The sequence below is a fragment of the Rutidosis leptorrhynchoides genome, unplaced genomic scaffold (genome assembly GCF_046630445.1).
Source record: "Rutidosis leptorrhynchoides isolate AG116_Rl617_1_P2 unplaced genomic scaffold, CSIRO_AGI_Rlap_v1 contig58, whole genome shotgun sequence".
Lineage (NCBI taxonomy): Eukaryota > Viridiplantae > Streptophyta > Magnoliopsida > Asterales > Asteraceae > Rutidosis > Rutidosis leptorrhynchoides.
The window spans coordinates 47,134-67,715 of NW_027266801.1; the positions used below are offsets into that span (position 1 = coordinate 47,134).

The 20,582-nt window shown below is 33.0% G+C and overlaps 2 pseudogenes; both read left to right on the forward strand.

Annotated features, from left to right (window-relative positions):
• The first annotated feature begins 7,271 nt into the window (after positions 1–7,271).
• Positions 7,272–11,638, forward strand: LOC139884636 (NAC domain-containing protein 75-like; annotated as a pseudogene).
• Positions 11,639–17,089: 5,451 nt separating this feature from the next.
• LOC139884637 (uncharacterized) lies at positions 17,090–18,608 on the forward strand (annotated as a pseudogene).
• The last annotated feature ends 1,974 nt before the right edge of the window (positions 18,609–20,582 follow it).

The following is a 20,582-nucleotide window of genomic DNA, read 5'->3' on the forward strand; positions in this document are numbered from 1 at the left end:
TGAAAGTGGGCAAGCACCACCATACACCTTTTCCTTAATTTTTTGCCAGGCATCTGGAAAAAACATAACTTTTTTTGGTTAGTCTCATATGAAATTAATAAATTTCCCCTTTTTTGTCGGTAAATAAAATTTCTCTTAGCGGCCTGTGTTGTAACCTGCCGAAGCAGTTTGTTAGATGGGGATTATCAGTTTCATGTTCAGTTGGGATCATCTTTGAACAAGTTTCCAATATCCATACCCTTTTTTGTATGGTTTATTTTATTCATGTTCGAAGAAGAGTAATATGGAATCCTGTGAAATTAATGATTTCTTCGATGCATATATTACTAGGCTTATTCGTTCATTTATTTATTTATTGATATGCATAACACAATTTTCTACCCATTTAAAGTCCGCTCTCCTAAAAATCGAATTCATGACTTCTCATAAAAAATATTTTAACAATTGAGTGGTATTTGATGTGACTACATACATAGCATCCACTCACAGTTGGCATTTGATGCGGCTACATACATAGTATCCACTTTAATTCATCAAGAGATTGTTAGCAAAGGCCAGTGTCAATGTCAACCTTCTTTTTTAAGTACCACTGCCTCCTTAGCAAGAGTTGTTTTCAAGGCTACAAAACAATCAAATCTCACTTTAACCACAGCTAGTAAAAATTTATGGACGCAAGTTATTTAATTCCGTTCCTAATGAAAATTACCAACTCTTACTGTATGAAAGTTCGACTGCGTGATTACTGCAATATGATTATATCATGCAAAATGAAGAAATTCTGGAAATTTGGTTTTGTGCTCTGAAGTAAGAGAATTTGTTGGAATTTTAAGGTTCGTTAATTAATCAAAGTAATTTAACCATTAAAAAAAAGAAAGGTTGTTATAAAAAATAAGGGTTAGAATAATAAATGACTTTTATTATTGGACCAAATAAATCAGTGTTGTATCTTATTTGAAAAGATGCAATGTTCTCTGAATATTTTTTGAAACAAACATAATATTTCAAAAAAATCCGCCGTTGTCGGACCAACCTCGTGATGAAAAAGGAGGAGGGTTGTTGCAGGTTGGCGGCTAGCATAAAAATCTCCACGCTATGAATCTTACAATTTATTTCTTGGGGCATAACCTCAGAAACGACGCGCTGTATCGGATCCTGAGTACATCGATAAATGAGCGAGGGTTGGGGGCATCCCCCTCAACGAGCGACGCTCCATGTCGGCGTCAAGATATGGTGTTAAATGAATAAGGGTTCCCACATACTGCGTGACAGTATGGGTAAAGAAGTTAGTTTCATCACATACTATAGGTAGTGGGATAGATGATAGACGTATATGTAAGACTAGAGAGCGTAGGAGGAGCTGTCCCAATGAAACAATGTGAGTTTATGGATAGGAAATTGAGATTAGGAATTTTTTGGAAAGGGAAGTCGCTAGAGATAGTGGAGGCAATGGAGAGAAGAATAGTGCACATCTTATGTCTTCACGAGACGAAGTGGACCAACCAAAAGAGTAATAGGTTCGGCAAATCAGGAAACAAACTATGGTATGGGATAAGAATAGAAATGGAGTAGGAATAATTATCGATAAATGGTCCAGGTATACGAAGATCGAGTGATCCGTATTAAGGTTGTGAAGGGAAAAGATGTGTTGCACGTCATTAGTGGCTATGCTCCTCAAGTAGGTCTGGATGATAGTGCGAAGCAGGAGTTTTGGGATAGGATGGATGCTATAATGCAAACTATCCCAATTGAGGAGAAAGTTATCATCAAAAGGACATGTGGCACGAGTAGGATGGATATGAAGAAGCACACAGAGGCTATGGATATGGTAGTAGAAACAAGGAGGGAGAATCAATCATTGACTTTGCTTCGGCTTATGACTTGGTGCTACCAAACGCTTGTTTCCAAAGACGGGACTCCCATTTGGTTACATTTAAGAATGATAGAAACCTTAATTAGTCTAATAGACTTCTTCCTTATATGAAGAATGGATCACATTGCAAGGCAATACTGGGTGAAGCACTCACGACACAACATAGGTTGTTGGTGCGGACATGAGGATTAGGCAATGGAAGCCTAAGAAGAATGTGGTCGAGAAATCTAAAATTCGATGGTGGAGCATTAAACGAACAAAAGAAGAAGATTTCAAGTAACTTGATGGCTGATAATATTTGAAGTCTAGATGATGATGCAAATGTCATGTGAAAGACCATGAAAAATTATATCAAAAAAACAGCTTCTTCGATATTAGAAGTCTCCAAAGAAAAAGACACCAACATAAATAATGGTTGGATATTTCATTCTAAAATCAATATATATATATCAAAAATCTATATATTTCATTCATTTATATATGATAGAATTATTGACATATGAAAGACAAGTCATACATAATCGTAAATAATAAATATATTGAAATCTTTCTTTCCAAATGTATTTCTTTCATTTTTATTTGGAGTTTTATTGTTTTGGATCTTTATAATAAATTTGGTAAAAATTTTCGAGGAATATTATCCATAATCTAAAAAGCAACATAATGAGAACATTAATTCCTTAAGAACATTGAGTAATCAATATCGATCTAAGTATTCATCCAACGATATTTTACATTATCAGGTCTAACGATAAATAAGGCTGGGAAAACGAGTTGTCCGGCCCGGCCCGGCTCGGGCCCGGTCGAGCTCGGCAAGAAAACAAGCCGAGCCGAGCCAAGCCGAGCCTCAAAATTTTCCGATCTTCAAAACCGAGGCCCGAGCCCGGCTCGGTTCCAATCCCAAGCCGATCCCGAACTGTCCGTTTAAAATTAAAAAAAATAAAGAAAAAAAGCTTACAAAATTCAAACAAATAAATACCAAACAATCCAAATCATGCATAAATAGTAAGCAAAGTGCAAAGTAATGATCTCCCAACACTTCAAAATACGATCATACGGATAGCAAGCAACAAAATAAAATTCGCAAAACACTGATCAAGTCTTCCGAAAGTGCAAAACACAATAAAAACAAAAGCCCGCAAGCAGCCCGAGATCGGCTCGGCCCGAGCTAGCCAAAAGTCCGGGTTTGTCGATCCCGAGCCCAAAAAAACCCTCCTTCTAAACGATCTTTATTTTTTTGACCGAAATTGCTCATTTTTCGAACCGATCCTGAATTTTAAGTCCGTTTTTCCAGCCCTAATGATAAAGCATCCGAATCTTAAAATGCCATATTTTCGTTTTACTAAGTCCTATTAAAATATGCTGTTGCATGCTAAAAGTTCTAAAGAACTCAGATTCCCCTTTGAAACAGATATAAGAAAGAATAAAATGGTTCGTTGAATTTGTGCTACAATATTTTCAATGAAAAATTTAGTCTCTGTGAACTCATGGATGATTTATTTATGGTATAATTATAATAAAAGTTAGCCACCGCATCGTGTATCATGAATCGTATCATATTATATTGGAAGATATATAAGGAGTTGGATAATCATCAATCAAATACTAAATTAACATCGAAACATAACAAATCGATACAAAAATGGCTAATTTCATCACTAGTTTCAATTAAATATTAAACCGTAAAAGAATCTAAAAACTCTGCATGTGTCTCATGTTTTTTACTTAAGTGTCATTTTACTTTCTATTTTCTAATAAAAATGTATTTTTGGTCTTTCTGTTTGTCTATACTAATCTGTTTCCATCTTTAATTTTCAATTGATCCAATTAACCTAAAATTGATTTTATCAATATTTTGTGTATTGATCGATATATCCTTTTGTATCACAATACAAGATCGATATTTTGGATATGAGGGCTTAATTCATTGATAATCAAAAGACAACTTTTTGGATATTAATTAGTCCCCCTGATCAGCAACCTAACTTAGAGCCATCTAGGTAGGACAAATCAAAGATTCAAAATGAGTTTCAAAACAACCTGAAAATATTGAATTGGAAATATCTACTACTAGCGTTTTACGAATAGATGGTGTGTAAAATAATATAATACTTGGAAAAGAAGCAATGATGGTCGTCTAACTTTCGAGGAAACAAGACTCTGCTTCCTTCCATCATTTACTGCTCATAAAGAATGATATTAACGTGAGTGCCAAAACAGGCCATCATCTTATACCTATATCAACAAAACAACACCAACACCAACAATCAAACTGTAGAATGTTTGGGTTTCATGTGGGCCCTGTATAAGTTGTCATGTCATCTACCCACTTCTTTGTTCTTTTGAGAATATTAATTTTGTCAAAAATGTGTCTCTTTATAATAAATTTTTAAAAATCGTCAATAAAAATAAAACACATGTTTATTTTTAAAATTTGTATTTTTTGACTAAAAATGCGTTTGACTTACAATTTTTTCTTTGTGATATTAGCCCACTAAAAATTCACCAATCATTTTTAAGATATAAAATAATATGTATATATTACATTGTATCATTTTATAATATATATTAAAATTATTATTAAATATTTTAAAAAAAACTACAAACCAAACACATCCTTAACAATAAAAATGATAGATTTTATTCATGTTTTATTTTTATTAATAGTAGATTTTAAAATCTCTTACTAGAATAGGAGGTAAGATTTTCCCCTCGGAGGTTTAGTGTATTTTGAATATTATCATTTTGAAGATTAATTAATCTCAGTCAAATATTTGAGGTAGACCTTTCCATACAGAAATGAAGAGTAGTTGACAATATTTAATTTGATCGTCTTATGTTAGTGGGAAATAATGTTTTAATCACTTAAGTTTTAGCCATGACTATAATGTTGATAGAATCTTTGAACTTTTTGGTGAGCTCAAGAACAGAAAAAAATCGGAGATAGAAATGCAGCAACACAAACGCAGAAGCTCGAATTGTATAAAACAAGAACAACAAGCAGAGATACACTAAACAAAAAAATTGATCACGTCTTTCATGTTGATTTGATGTTAAATTTAATTTTAAAAGTTTAATGTAGGTATTTAGGGTGTTTGGAACTTAAAAACTAATTTGGATTATCGGAATTCTAAAGTTTCTCTCACTACCAACGCAACGGAAATTTAAAACTGAAAAAACGATGAAAAATGACAATTTGAAATTTTGATTCATACTATTCATAACTAAAACGATTATAAAATAAACCTTTATATAGGCGTCCAAGAATTTTTAACCTAATGACATGAAATTTAAAATGAAATTACATATTGGATTTTAATGAAAATCAGAAATCGAAAATAGTAAAGTAAAACTGGAAATGGTTTAAATTTGGCACGATTTCGTTTCCACTAGACCTCAGCTTGTATATTCACTCTAGAATCATCCAAAATGCGTTTTCGAGTAGGCTGGCACTGTAAAACTGTCAGAAAACCAAACTGAGCTTCGTCTTCTTCCTTTCGACAAAGACACCATTTTTATTGATATTTTGCTTGACTTCCACTCTGAGCTTGATCAAGATGATAGCAGCATCCAACTCCTTCTATATACTACTAACAACTTAACTAAAACTTAACATTACTGAAAACATCTTTGAAATTTGAATTTCACCTCTGACTTAACGAACAAGTTACACGGAGCTACAGACCCACTTAATACCACCTTCATCAATGCATTCGAACTTCAGTTTAAGGATTCAGACACCTTCAATGGAGTGTCCTTAACGTTTCTAAACCAACGAATTCAACTACAACAGCTTATAATGAAAATGCTCAATTTCCTCATAAATTGTGGATTTCAGACCATTTCAGACTAAATTGAACTTAAAAAATACTTCATATCATCTAAACGAAAGTATCCAGAACACTAATTTTATTCATTATTGCAGAAATTAAAGATTTTGACTCAAACAAGAAGATAGAGCCCTAACCAATGTGGGATTTTTTGAATTGAAAAATTGCAGACAAATTGCTCTTAGAGATGTTGTAGCAAACATCCTTCTGAGTATTCTGGTAAGTCGCTTGAGCCCCAACTATCCTCCGGTTGCTCCGCAGATCGTCGACAGTGATTTCTGCCGAAAGACTTTTAGAAAAGCTGATGGGGTCCCCGACCTTTCCAGCAGGTACAAAAAGGTCCTCGAACTTTTGACGATGTGTTGTTTCGTCTTTTCTGCAGAGTTTCTTTTCTTCTTCTCTGTTTGATCTTCCAGTACACTGTTTTGGTTTTTTCTTTTTCAAAAACTCCATAGCTACATTTAGAAATGCTTCCATGATCGAATTGCTCGAAACTGACTTCTTTTTTGTGATTTTCTTCTTCTTCAAATTTTGTTACTTCTATTGGAAGTTAACAGCAGACTTCATTTTTTTTTTTGCTTTCTTGACAGCTGCCATTTTTATTTTTATGATCTCAAATTCTTCAAAATGATCTAAACCAACATATAAAAATATTCCATTTTCTTTTTCATGTGTTAATTTGGAACATATATATAGAAACAGCTTAAGACCGTTTCTTACCTTTTATTTGCTTTAGTAGTCAAGGAAAGATCATGTTCCTAAAGCTTTATAAAATTGAAAAAGAAAACTGATTTATTTATATTCATTTATTTTATTTCTCTATAACTCTCTTTCTATATCTTTATCTCTCTCTCGAACAAACCGTCTAAGACAAGCAACTTAACTATAAGCAAAGGTTTAAAGTAAGTAAAATGGGAGTTGTGGGGTTTGTAGGCAAACTTTATCCCTTGTTCAGTGGCTTCAGTTAAAGTAACCTCTCACCCATTCTAACACAACAATTCTGTTGTTGTTTTTTCATGGTTAAATAAAGCTGCGCAGGTACATAGTTTCTTAATTCATTCCTTCTTCGTCTTGGCCAGCGCCTGTCAATATCGTATAGAACATGCTGAGCCAAATCTTGTTCATGCTAATTTCTTCCCTTAGATCGACAGGATCATATCGGTGGGGGTTGATTATTATTGATTAATTAGTTTGGCCGAATTACATTTGGTGACGCCTCTTGAAAAAATATTAATCATATTGTATGACTACTGTTTTTCTCTTACCTAATCGATATTATATATGTTAGATATATTGTTTTCATAAGTTCTTTTGGATTAAATCTATGTATTGGTTCATTTCATTTCATTTCAATTCCTTTTTTTTTTTCTTTTGAAATGTCCTTTTATACTTAGCTTTAGTATTGAATTTCAACAGATCTCAAATTAATATCTTTTTGATTCATGATTTTTTGTTAATATAGCGAAATTAAGTGGGATATGAACAGCACAGTTAATAATTTCATGCAAGACTTCAAGAGTTTGAGTTATGGAAGAGAAGATACCAATTACAGCCAATACATATATTAAGCCATGAATAAGAACAGTATGATCAGTAGTTCAGATCCCATTGATGCCAAGCTCGAAGAGAATCAGTTGTGTGGATCCAATTGCCCAGGCTCCGGACACAAGCTCGAAGGAAAGGGGGTATATATGATTGATCCATATAAAAATGAAATTATAATTTTTTTACTATTTTTTTTCTAAAAAAGAAACTACATATCCAACGATATTTGATTTCATATAATAACGATTTTATTGATTAATTTGCGTATTGAAGCTTTGCAGGATTGGCTAGGTCTACCGGCAGGGGTGAAATTTGATCCAACTGATCAAGAACTTATCGAACACCTCGAAGCGAAAGTTGAAGCAAAGTTAGATATTAGATCTTAACCATTGATTGATGAATTCATCGCTACCATTGAAGGAGAAGATGGTATTTTTTATACTCATCCTGAGAAGCTTCCAGGTTTGATATCTAATTAAGTCGACATAGAAATTTTATTATGAAAAATAGGATAATGTTCATTTCGTTTTTATCTTTATTGTGTTGTCTTGTCTTGTAAGAATCAATTAAGCCGATTTTTCCAAGCAATTAGATGAAGTATTTTATTGACATATTTGTTCATAATTTTAATTTTTTATTCTAGCTAGTTTGTTAACCTAACTTTGAATTTTCTCCGGAAAATTGGAATTTTTCCTGTATGTAGGAGTGACTAGAGATGGCTTGAGCAGGCATTTCTTCCACAGACCTTCAAAGTCATACACAACTGGAACAAGAAAAAGAAGAAAAATTCAAACGAAAGCGACCTACAAGGTGTCGGAGAAACAAGGTGGCATAAAACAGGCAAGACAAGGCCAGTCATGGTGAATGGCAATCAAAAGGGTTGCAAGAAAATCGTAGTACTCTACACCAATTTCGGAAAGAACAGAAAACCCGAAAAGTCTAATTGGGTTATGCACCAATACCATCTCGGTGTGCATGGAGAAGAGAAAGATGGCGAGCTCGTTGTGTCCAAGATATTTTATCAGACACAACCTAGACAATGCAGCTGGACGTCTAGTAGCACTACTACTGATCGAAACGTTACAATAATAACCGTAGAAGGAAGTATTGAAAATGATCATAATAGTGTAAAGAGAGAGAATGGAAGTGCAAGTAATTCTTCTTTGAGAGGTGTGAATTCTTCTCATAGAGAACTTGAAATTTCTGGTGCTGTTGATCAGGTAGGTGCCTGCTGCGATATCAAATTATAATGCCGCCATTGATATTCAACAGCTGAAATCTCATGAGCATTTTAGGTTTCTCCCATATAGAGATAACTTCAATGAGGTACATACGCTAATTTTTAATTTCATTTTCAAGCATTTAATTAATCTAAATCTTGTAAGCACGACTTTCATTTCAATAATCCGTCTCAAGTATATAAGAGTAGTTTTTTGAGGCTGATACTATTTCTCGGAAAAAGACGAATAAAGAGAAGAATTTGACAAAAAGATATGAAATTTAATTTTTGAATTCATGATTTTATAAAATTAGTAGTAGAATATTTTTGTCGGATAAATTCAATGAATTCAAAAGATAATAATTCCATTTATCATCTTATAGGATTGTTTTTCCTTCAACGTACTACTATTTAATTAAATAAACTAATGTTGCACTTGGTACGACGAAAACTCTAATGAAGTCGAGTTGATTATTATAGTTTATGAATAAATAAGAATGTTAATTTGCAATTTTTCTTGAAAAGGAATGAACAGTTTTTTACTTTCAAATAAAAATAACAACTTGTTTATATTTAACAAACATTAATGAATCGTACATTCTATTGTATCAAGTATTTAAATAAAGAGTACGTAAACTATATTATATATCTCATCTAATTGACACGTCAATATATAATTTAGCAGGATTTAAGTTATCAAATTTGTATTATCAAATTTTTTTTATCAAATTTGGGATAAAATAGTACGATTGAACGAATAGTTAATGGTCAAAGTAATAAGAAAAGCTCTGGTCAACAAAGCAAAAGTCCAGAAACTGAAATCTGGGAGAAAAAAGAAGTATTCTTAGTAAATATTCCATCTAATTACGTCTAATATTTATATGCTCCTATTTAATTATTTATATTACGATCGATCAGGTGGGAATAGCAGTCTTCAATAGGAAGAGAAGCTCATCAACCTCCGTCAACCGCCTTGTGCGACGAGCTCCAACTGCTTAGACGACAACATGATCAAATGCACCACCACCATGATCAACATCCACATCAGCATCAGCTAGGAGCCACGTCAGCAGAATTCCACGTCAGCAGGCCTTCTCATTCAATCGCCACAATAATCTCTCCACATTCCAATATCGTACTTAACGAGGACCCTTTCAATGTCTCTAGACTTATGCAGCTTCAAGGGGAAAGCTTTCAGGTACGTACTACTAATGTATATAATTCTTTTTAAATTATGTAATATAAGAAAATTAATCAATAAACCTAATTAATTAGCCTTCCAACTGATCGACCACAATAATAAATAAACGTAATAAGGGACTAAATAACTCATCATATATACAAATAGAGTAACTGAAAAGGTGACTAAAATGAAGCTCTCGTAATTTTTAGCTAGGCACGACTGTAACACTATACATGTTGCACTACTATGGAGAAAAATGTTTTGATATTATTATTTAAAGTGATAGTAATTAGCTAATAGACAATAAAACCCCACATCTACTGGTCAAAAGTTTACTACTTAATACATTTCCATGTGTGTATTAATTAATTTATATGAAATTAATCAATTAGGATGATGAATTTAGATTAAAATTATGATTATTGACACCCTCAAAAAAAAAAAAAATGAATATTGAAGTGCAACGTATCACATGTAATTTACATGGCTTACATTAAGTTATTTTGCCATTTTAGTGAGGTCACTGAATGTGGGAGCAAATTAAAGAACAGTAATTTTTCCGGTCTAGCTAAAGATGATTTTTAGTTAATTAGCTTTTGAAGATATGGAATGATGATTTTGGATAACTAATTAATTTCTATTTTTATTTGTCTTTTTAAATGAAAAACAAAGCAGCAGCAGCAAGCTCAAGAACAAGAGCATCATAAAATGGGAGGAAGGTCTGCTTCTGGCTTGGAAGAACTCATTATGGGATGCACTTCAACTGATCGTAACAAACAAGTAAGTTGCTCACCTTTTTTTTTTTTTTTTTCCAAATCGATCCCTCTCTAACAGCAAACTTGGATAAACTAACAATTCAATCTATAACTAATGACTATATATTATGGTTACTTCATATGAAGTTGTGCAATTGAGTGAACTTAATCAATTAGCATAAACAATTAATTCTATAACTAGATGAGTATATATTATGGTTACTTCATAAGAAGGGTAGTATAACTAATTGTAGTAACTTAGCATGAAAATCAAATCCTATAGATTCAACATAGTATATATGAAAATCAATAAAGTAGTATCACAATAGATAATTATTAATATATATAAAAAAAAGAAAAAGATACATATGATATGAATGAGTTTAAAAATGCAAAACATTATATGATAATTAAGAAGAAAGTATGCAGATATCACTTTCATATATTTATTTCTTGAAATGAATAGCTTACCTATATTTTCTTACTTTATAACTGAAAATACTTAGGTATATAAACTTTATTTATCATCAATAAGAAGAGAAATGCTAATCAGTTTCCATATCCAGTAAGGATCATTTTAATTAAATACGTTTTCTTCTTCTTATTACTTTTTTTTTTCTTTTTATAAATTCTTTTATTTCTCGGATGAAAAATAAGTAAGGTACGTAACGAGAAATCAAAATTTTATATGCCAAAAAATGATTTACATACCGAATAGGAAGTCAAATATAAACATATTAATGTCTCACGGCTATCGGTGTGAGGATAACGGGAAAGAGTAAAAATATAAACAGATTAATATTTTCATTTTCTAATGTTATTAATTTAATTCTTTTGATGAGAATGTTAATTAAAACTGTTTTCGTACTAATAAATAATGCTCTATGACCAATATAGTGAATCGTCTAACCTCACGTATATATATGAACACACATCTTTAAAGGGATTTCAAATCTTAATAATTATTTTCTTTTCAAAAGAGGTAAAAATGATGGCAACTTCAAATCTTTTTTTTCATGCGTGATGAACTCATAATATACATCCAAAATCAACCCGACAATTGTTAGAAAGATGAGAAAAAGGCAACTTAACCCTAGTTTTTTTCCCTTTTGGCATGATTTTTTTAATTTGTACTTATGGCAGGAGTCATCTATCCCAAACCAACAAGAGGCTGATTGGTTGAAGTACTCTGCTTCTTTCTGGCCAGATCCTGGCAACCATGATCATCATGGATGAGAGCATCCAGGCCCACAAAAATAAAAAAGAAATGAAAGGGAAAGGAAGAAAAAAAAAAAGGAAAAGAAAAGAAAAGAAAATGCATGTATGTAAATGTTCAGAGTATAATTTGAGGTCTTTATAGTTATAGTAACAGTTTTTCATAATCGAACCTTGAAAATTAGGAAAAGATAGAAAGAAATGCTTTTGAAGGCCTCTTATTCCAACAAGGAAGAAGAATTCTGTTGCTTTTCTTTTTGGCGTAATGGTTCTTCCAACTGTAATGTATAACTGTACATCTCCATGGGACCAATGTAATTAAAGAAAGAGAAGGAAAAAAGAGCGAAAAGAAAATCAAAGTTTGAAAAACAAAAGCTGCTCTACAAATTCGTAGTAAATTCCTTTCGTCCCCTGCATGAATATCAACAATATCCATATTGCAATAATTAAAACAAATACCATCTTTTTTGTTACATATACTAGTAATGTACGATCGAGATGTATAATATTATCCATATTACATTTGGTCTGTTGAGGGAAAATTTTGACTCGTGCGTGTTATCAGGAGGCTTTGTAACCAATAATAAAAAATGATAGGTGATAATTATTAATTTGTTTAGTTTGTAAAATTAAGAATGTCTGTTTGGTTGGTGTATAATATTTTTTGATGTATTTATTAATAATTTTAATATAATATTATATGATAACAAGATATAATATATTATTTATTTATTATTATTCTATGTCTAATATATGGATTGGTGAATTTTTAATTACTATCTCCTGTCAAAATAGATACAAATTTTTACATGTAATTTATATGTAAAAATTTGCATCTATTTTAAAAAAGAATAAAAAATATAAAAGAAAAAAATTGTATACCTTTTTCTGTTGGTTGTGAGATGTATAGCCTCATGTCTAATTTTTAGTATCTATTAATGAATGCATCTACTAATCATTTTGCAATATCCTTTTTCGACTCCGATCGATTTTAGCTTCAAACAGTATGCGAGTTCATAAGCTAAAATGATGTTGTCCGGGGACAAAGGCCAGTTGATTATCCGAAACGATTCGAGGAAGAAGCTTTTTAAGCCTGTTAGCCAAGACCTTCGATGCCAATTTATACAGCGTGTTGCTTATAGGGCGGAATTTTTGAAGGCCTTTTGATCTTTAACCTTTCTAAAAGGACTAAGGGCTCGTTTGGAACCACTAATAAAACGATGGATAAGTTAAAATTGTTTAATTCGGAACAAAAAATGCTCTTTGGATCAATAGACACATTTATAACTAATTTGGAAGGTGAACTGATGGAGGGGAAGGCCCTTATTAATTCATCTGTTGAAGGCCTGATAAGAAGATACGTATGCTTTTACAAACTGTCCCTATTTCATTTAAAAAAAAAAACATAAAATGCCCTCATCAGAATATTAAATAAAAATAAGGACAAATTATTATTTTTCACTTTTCTCTCATCTAGTCATCTTCCACTCTCTCGAAAAACTCTCATCCTCACCGAACGAGGAAGCTCTCAACCTCCTCTCACCGTCAGATCGATTTCCGACGCCGGAGTAGACTTCTCGACGTCCAGTACCTTTCAACACAGTAAGTCTCACTATATTCAAGCTTTATTTCGCGATTTTTCTTACATCTGATTTCAGGGTTCGAAATTTTATTGGGGATTTTGTTTCATACTCATCCAGCGCTGCGCGCTGCTGCTCCATCGTCTGTTAATAATCTGAGCCAACAAATACTTTGCCTCCCCTGAGACGGAGATGAAACAGCTTGCTCGTGATCTGTTTCAACAGACCGAACAACCAGTCACGTTTCTCCAAATTGTGGTCGTCCATGAGTTTCCTCCAAATCTTTTAGATGCTAATTTAGGATAAAGATGACAATTGGTGGACGAATCGAGGAATTAGCATTAGGTTCATGAAGTTTCAGACTGGGAACTGGGGAAAATCGGGTTTAAGTGTTCGAATTTTGGGACGAAGTATTGTTTTTTGTCGTGTTGCAAGGGTAATTTCGTAAAATGACAATTATCCGTTCATTTGGCTGTACATCCAAACGTACATTACGGTTTAAATAAATTTATCTGTTAAACATTATTTATTGTTCCAAAAATTATCCATTATTCCAAACGTCAGAGGGGGAGTGTTATAACACTATTTATAATTATGCTACTAATTATTCCGTATTCGTTGAATTATGTCTCTAAACGAGCCCTAAATGTGTATGGTTAAAGTCGGGAGGACATGATTCACCATTCAAAAAGCCTTGCATGGAATATGTCATCTCTATTTTCATCAGTTCCCCAATGGACCTTGAAAAATACCGCTGTTAACCTGTCAGGCCAATAGATTTAGTCGATTTCATGCATTTTAGAGCGTAAGAGACCTCTTCCTCAGAAATGGGTCATTTAACCCTTAATCTATTAGAGATTTTGTTCGTTTTGTCCAAGTTTCTTTTTGTCCAAAAATTAGTAGGCTCAGAAATGAGTGCCGCTAACCTTTCATTGTCTCCTTCAAAAACTCTTTGTTAGTTTGTTATGCAATATGTCACAAGGGAGGAGTCAAGGCAATCAATTGAGGAAAGCCATAGACTGAAAATATTCGACCGCCGACTAAAAAACTCTTTGCCATGAAACAATAGCTCCATGATGATCAATAAGACTAACAATTATTATTATTATTATTTGAAGGTGATACTAACTGTAATCACAAGTTAAACAATAGGTGTGCTCACAGGAGCCTGTTAGCACAATAAGATAAAACACAGTGCAGTAATTAAAAAGGCACACGATATGTTTACGCAGTTCGGTTTCCCTACATCTGTGGGCCTAGCCCAGAGGTAAAACGGTATTTCACTATTTTTGTAACAATAGGACAGTACTCGGGTTACAACTCGCTCATATATAACCTACCTCCTATTTTACTAAGTGTACTCCTCGCTCTTACCTCACACTGCCTAAACTAACACAGTCTAGGACTTACACGATGTGTCTTACCAATCGGGCAAGGGCTTCTTGCCAATCCTCTTTCAGATTACAAAGGTTACAACACAATGCGCTGTGAAAATAACTCTCAAAGTTTGGAAGTGCTCTCGTTTAAACACAATGAAGAAGGTGGAAAAAGTGCTTATATGTTTTGTCTCTTCTTCTTCTTTATATACTGCTCCAAGCGTATCAAATCATATCAAGATCTTCAACATTAACTCGTCAATCACCTTCACAGAATCCCACTGAAATGGGGATTGAAATACTGACAAATCCTCCAGCCGGTTGACTTCTCTTTTAGTGAAAAGTTTCCTTTCTCATCAAGGAAACTAAGTAATGCTCCAAATCAAATCATATCTTCAATACAGCCGAATCGAATCAACCGGGATTCATCAGTTACTAGTTTCCCATTCTGACTTGTACTAGGATCGAATCATATCTGATGTAATAATGAGGTTTGACGAAAATAGCCAACTAACATAAACTGCTGCAGACCTGTGTCAACACATACTGTGACCACAGGTGAAGAGTCCAGGCAGTTTGCAACAACAATATTGTTTTTCTCGCTGATGCAGACACCTTGAGCTAGGCTTTTTGGGTCGTGTATGGTATAACAATATCATTTATATTTATTTTATCACTCAAATAATCATTTTATAAGTGGAGTAATATTTCAAAATAAAAAAAATTAAAAAAAAAATCAATAATAAGTGGAGTAATATTTTTCTTCAGAAGTGAAACAAAAGCCATGTGCTTCCTCGGGCCCTCGCCCGCACCATATAATAATGCAAAATTTGCTTAATTATTGACTCGAGCTTAATGAAATTTGGCCCATTATTTTGTTACCTTTTTATTTTTTGAGGCACATTAATTTGTTACCTACTGGCGCTGGAAAGTTATTTATAGATTATGTCCTCATATATTCGGGAAAGAAAATGTAGCCATTTCACATATTCTGGACTTTCCACTTAGTGCAGCTTTATTAGTTTTTTTTTTTTTTTCCTGATAAATGATATTATGCCTGCATCCATTCAATTAAAGCGTCCAAACGGACAAACTGATACATCATCAAATTACTCGTTCATCATAAAATAAATGGAATTAGAGAATAATCGAGTATTCAATTTAGCAAGATTATAAGTTAGGGAAAAAAAACACGTTTTAATTAATATCCAAATTGGAAATGATGGAGAGAAAATGAGTAGACATTATAAATAAAAATGGCAATATCCTCATCACGTGCGTAGAAATTGTAGAATATTAATAGAGCCAAATACTATGCCACCAAAAGAGCTGCCCTCCACTCTCCATTGACGAGATAAAATGTAGCTTAATTAGGCCTCAGTTTGATACTTTGTTTCACATATGAATTACTGTGCTTTTCTTTCAGGTCGTGATGAGTAATAGTATCGTAACATGCCATCCAACGAACCACATTTTTGCAAGCAACTATTCACATCCACTATCATCACAACGGACGTAGGATTGAATAGTCTAGAAAAATTGTACATTTAAAAATGGTTTAAAGAAGCATCACATTTTTATTTATTTTTTTAATGTTAAAAGAAGCATCACATTGAAAAGTTAGTTTGCCTTCCCTGAATTTAGAAAACAACAAATCATGGATTATTAATGTTAGTTAGGACTATTTAGAAAAAAATAGTAGTCATTCCGGTCCATTTGAAATGTCGAACAATGAATGTTGTAAATTTTTAAAAAATAATTAATGATAAAAAGATTAGATGTATGTTTTTTATTTATTATTTAAAACCATAAATATTATGTAATTGAATTAATTGTTAATATAGTATAAGAGTAAAATCGAAAAAAATATCTCAAAATATATATATATATTTTATAAAATAAAATTTAAAATGGATCAAAATAAATTTTATTATACGACAAGTGGAGCGTATGGAGTAATAAATTTGCACTTGAGAAAGAGAATTTTAAAGAGAAAAACACATAAATTTATAAGATAATTAGGGTGAATTTGGATTAACTTTTGCTTTTTAAAAACAAACTCACCTTAATCTCTGTCTCAACTCTTATAAAAAGTCATATTAAAATTCCTCATTACACTTAATATTTTGATGAGTAATTAATAAAATCATTTCTTAAAATAAAATAAAAATAATAATAATAGTAATAAAATTATAAGTACATAAAAGATAAAGGAAAAAACGTCACATCCAACAATGACAATTCCCAAAACTTTCCTTAAATCTTTTGAAAAGAAGAAAAAACACAACACTCTATATACAGTAGTATAGTAGAGTATGTATGAGAGACAGAGAGAGAGAGAGCAGCTGCATTCATGATATTTCAACCCACCATCTCCTCATCAATGCTGCAACCAAGAAAGAAACCTCATTTCAACGACCATATATACTTAAATTACAAACCAACCCACCACATCGACCAATACCTTTCTTCAAATTCTGTCCTCAAATTGTAAAAACCATGGTCAAGAAGCAGAGATGGCCCTTATTGGCTTTCTCATTATCCACTTCGTTTCCACTCAAGTAGCAGCTGTGACTGGCGGCGTTGGGGTTGGCTTCGGCGGCGGTGGTGGTGGAGGGATGTGGGTGGTTGGAGGAGTTAACATTAACTACAACAACAACATTCCGACGGCTACCACTAATCCATCAAAGTCGAATATTAGCTACGATGCTCTTCAAGCTTGGAAATCTGCAATCACGGATGATCCATTAGGGATTTTGAAATCTTGGGTTGGGACGAATGTATGTTCTTATAAAGGAATCTTTTGTGCAGATTCTGAAATCGGTCCTGTCATTTCAGGGATAGATCTCAACCATGCTAATCTACAAGGTACCTTAGTGAAAGATCTCTCAGTGTTCGACGAAATGACTCTGTTACATATCAACAGCAATAGATTTTCAGGAGCAATTCCTGAAAGTTTCAAGGGCATGACTTCTCTTCAAGAGCTTGACCTTAGCAACAATTTGTTTTCAGGTAAATTTCATAAAGCTTCTTTTTGTTTGCTATATGTTATGTTTTTATCCTTTATGTTTCAAAACATAACAAAGTACTCCCTGTTCTGTGTGGAACTAAGAAATCTATTTGATTAAATTATGATAGTTAAAAATTTTAATACTTACTTTTTTATTTTAATAAAGGTTTAGTACAGATTATTGTAAGAAAATAACTGAGCAAAAAGGATAAATTGAAGGTTGAGTGAAACTTCGGGTGGATTTTTTTGTACTTCTGAAATACATTAGAACTAAACTTAGAACATGACAACCTTTGAAATCTACTACCGTTTGTTTTCAGGGCCTTTTCCTAGTGCCACTCTCTATATGCCAAATTTGATGTACTTAGACCTAAGATTCAACAACTTTGTTGGCTCATTGCCTGAGGACCTCTTCAATAAGCGGCTCGACGCAATCTTTCTCAACAACAACCAGTTCGAAGGACAAATTCCAGACAATTTAGGAGGTTCCCCTGCAATCTGTGATAAACTTAGCTAACAACAAGTTCACCGGCAGCATTCCGGCGAGTGTTGGATTCATGAGTTCAAATCTCAAAGAGATTTTGTTTCTCAACAACCATTTAACAGGCTGCATTCCTGAAGGAGTAGGATTGTTTCAAGAAATACAAGTTTTCGACGTAAGCTACAATTCGCTAATGGGTCATTTGCCGGATACAGTTTCATGTTTAAGTGACATAGAGGTGTTGAATTTAGCGCACAACAAGCTGTCTGGTGAACTGTCGAATTTGGTTTGTTCATTGAAGAGTTTAGTAAATCTAACTGTCTCTTACAATTTCTTTTCCGGGTTTAGTCAAGAATGCTCCAGGTTACCGAATAGGAATGCTGGTTTCGATTTCTCGGGGAACTGTATTCCGGGGAGAGATTACCAGAGGCCTCAGCCGCAATGTTCCGACGTCCCTGGAGCTGGATTGAGTTGTTTTAGAATTCCAGCTGTGCAGCCAGATGTTTGTGGGACTCTAGCTCAATATTTAGGAGCTCAACCATAACTAACATTTATAACAAAAACAGGTTGGTTTATGGTTGCAAATTGATTGATAACAGATAATTTTTATAATTAATGAGTCTTCTAATATCATATACTACCATTACAACCAACGTGAAGTTCTCCCTAGCATCGAAAGTGGTCACCGAGCCTTTACTCAAGTAACATTAATTCGCATGATAGCCGTAGTGATCAAGTATGTTTGATGTAATACTCGCTCACAAAAATCGTCATATAGGAAAATAATTTGGCTATGTATAAAAGAAGAGATAAGTAAAACAGGCAATGAATGACAAAGAAAGATAACAATGGATCAGATTTCAATAAATATGAATAAAAAATTTGGATTGACTTTGAACATAATGTTTACGGAACACAATTGCGTCAAGAATGTACCGGCATAAGACCGGTTTCACGTGTTTCGACCGAGACATGTTCGACCCAATCAATATCGATTTAATTGGTTTTGTGATCTTTGATCTTAGCTAAGTATGACTCCAGTTTCGAAGACTTAAATCAAGGTAAAATAGTAATAGATCTTAAAAGATCTTTGATTTAAAGGGATATTCTTATAAAAATATTTGAAAGAAATTCTTAGTATATGATTTCTATTTGACGTGAATTGAATAACCCTACACCGTAAGCATATAAAAGAATATGACCGAACTTTCTTTAATTATTTTCGGCTTATTTTGATATCAAGAAGAGTGGAGCACATCGTCATCGTTGAAGACGTTTACGGGATATTTTATGCCTTCTAATTGTGTTTTCCTGAACTGATTTGAACACTTACTATATTAAAAAATAAAAGCATCATTATATTCCAGTTTAATTTATAGAAATACTTCATTCAAAATAGAGGGTATAGGGTGAGATGTCTGAGATAGCCTACAGCAATTCTATATGCTACAGTTGTAAGTAGAGAAGTAATTTCGTTACGGTTTAATGTTAGAGTAGTGGTGTGACGAGTTGGAGGCGAGCGTGGGAAAATTCCATCTACTTGTAAACTGTTGATTTTTAGCGAAACAATTTTTGGACGAGGTCCGTGGATGTAGAAATTGATAACTATATATTACGTATAGTTATCTATATCTTTATATCTAATATTTTATATGTTATTGAGTAAATTAGTTGTATTTTATTTATATTTTACTTTGATTTTATTATTTCATGTCATTGAAGGAATTGAGGTTGAATTGTGTTTAAAAGTTGAAGTTTTGGCTGAATTAGAAGTATTAAAAAGTTAAAGGATCAAAGCCTATCAATATCAGAACTTGAAGGACATGAATTGCAATCTGAGTGAAGAATGGACTTCGTACGTGATCTGTAATTCATGAAAGAGTAATACTAGTATTTAGTGGCAGACTTTTAAACCAACTCCTCGTGGGAACAATATCTTTCTTATCACTTTATTACTTCTAGCAACACGTGCACTTGCGTGTGTGTCAAACGCCCAACAAGTTTTTGGTGCCATTGTCGGGGAGTTGCGGCTAAGTCTTTGTCGTTAATATTAGGAATAGTTATTTTAATTTGATTCAGACTTTATTTTCTGTACTATCTTTCTTTTATTTATTTTTTATTTAGAACATTCTATGTTACACGTGTGTTGAAGTGTGCGTGTTCTAACACTTGTTATTGCGGAACTTCATCTTGAGTTTCTATTTGAACTCGAGATAGAGAGACTTGCTAGACGGTGATGGGATTCCCAATGTGAGATTAGAAGAACACTTGTCAGGCTGAAGGACGTTAAACCAAGCGCTGTATGGGAGGCAACCCATAGTTTAACCCTCTATGACGTATTTTTTTTTTTTTCATTTTCTTTAATTTATATCCTTTGTTTTAGTGTTTTTAATCATTATTGAGTCCGTTAGTTTATGTGTTTGAGTCACATGTGTGGAATACAGTTAGAGTCAGGAAGTCAAATGATATCATTTGAAATACAATCTACTGAACTTGGATAAGAAAGATATGCTAGTTA